The sequence below is a fragment of the Etheostoma spectabile genome, unplaced genomic scaffold, assembly GCF_008692095.1.
Source record: "Etheostoma spectabile isolate EspeVRDwgs_2016 unplaced genomic scaffold, UIUC_Espe_1.0 scaffold314, whole genome shotgun sequence".
NCBI classification, from domain to species: Eukaryota; Metazoa; Chordata; class Actinopteri; order Perciformes; family Percidae; genus Etheostoma; species Etheostoma spectabile.
In genome coordinates, this window is record NW_022605583.1 from 1,278,565 (window position 1) to 1,279,691 (window position 1,127).

The 1,127-nt window shown below is 39.1% G+C and overlaps 1 protein-coding gene and 1 long non-coding RNA gene across 2 annotated transcripts in view; one reads left to right on the plus strand and one right to left on the minus strand.

Annotated features, from left to right (window-relative positions):
• Window positions 1-1,127, plus strand: part of gfra4a (GDNF family receptor alpha 4a) — a 158,741-nt gene that overhangs the window by 74,728 nt on the left and 82,886 nt on the right. The gene's annotated exons all lie outside the window — the stretch shown is intronic.
• Window positions 1-1,127, minus strand: part of LOC116686136 (uncharacterized) — a 24,076-nt gene that overhangs the window by 16,108 nt on the left and 6,841 nt on the right. The gene's annotated exons all lie outside the window — the stretch shown is intronic.

The following is a 1,127-nucleotide window of genomic DNA, read 5'->3' on the forward strand; positions in this document are numbered from 1 at the left end:
TATATATATATATATATATATATATATATATATATATATGATAATGTGAACCATTCATGTAGAGATTATTTTACACTATGCAGGTTAAACACACATGTATGCATGAACTGTGGTGGTCCTTTACACTGTAGGCTGTATTCAACATTTGATCCATAGAATGTAAAAACATTACACTTTACAACATTTAGTATATCACGATAGAGTTACTGTACAATTTAGCAGTAAAAACAGTAGCCTGTGTAAGTCAATCTTACATTTATCAACTTTGGAGCAAAGCGTGCACCTCGTGGAAAAATTAAACGACTGGATTTTGGGGTCAAGTGTTGTCTTATATGGTCCATAGCCCAGATGTGAAAGCCCCCTTACTGGACTACTGAATATAATATTTCATTAGATTTTGTATTTTGAATCAATACCTGCGCGTGGGTGGGGCTGCATAGGAGTGGTAACGTGGACTGGTGGGCTACAGTGCCAGGGCAGAATTTTTGTCGCAGTCCGCCACTGATTAGGATCAATGTCTTTCAGATTAATGTTGATATTTTTCACGCAACAAATTTTTTAGTAGCACTTTACTCCTCCGTCAGTTGTCACGGAGCTAATGGGTTCTAGCTACTAGAAGGCCATTTACTGTACTGTAACTTCATTATTTATTCATCAGTGTGCATCAAAGTTTACTGCAAGTGACAAACTCTTTAGCCCTGAATCTTTTCATATATATTTTATATTTTCCTACTGCATTGACCCTGGACGTTGCAGGGATTTCAAGTAGCAGTGCACTAGACATTGTTTTGTTGCTGCCTCTTAGGCTTTACGTAGTTCCCAGAAGTGTGTGGCTGTTTTCCAGACATCCCTCTCTAGCTACCTTCGGTGCGCCAGCTAACTAAGTTCATACAGTGTCGAGTCAATTCAAATCTATTTATAAAGTGCTTTCAACAACCAGGTTTGTCACAAAGTACATTATTACAGAGAGCGGAAAGAAATGACAAGAAAAAGAACAAGTGCATCACAAAGAGGCTGATAGGACGGAGAGAAAGGGGGGGAGATTGAGGGTGTGTGGTGACATTCTCTTTGGATCTCTGTGTGTGTGTGTGTGTGTGTGTGTGTGTGTGTGTGTGTGTGTGTGTGTG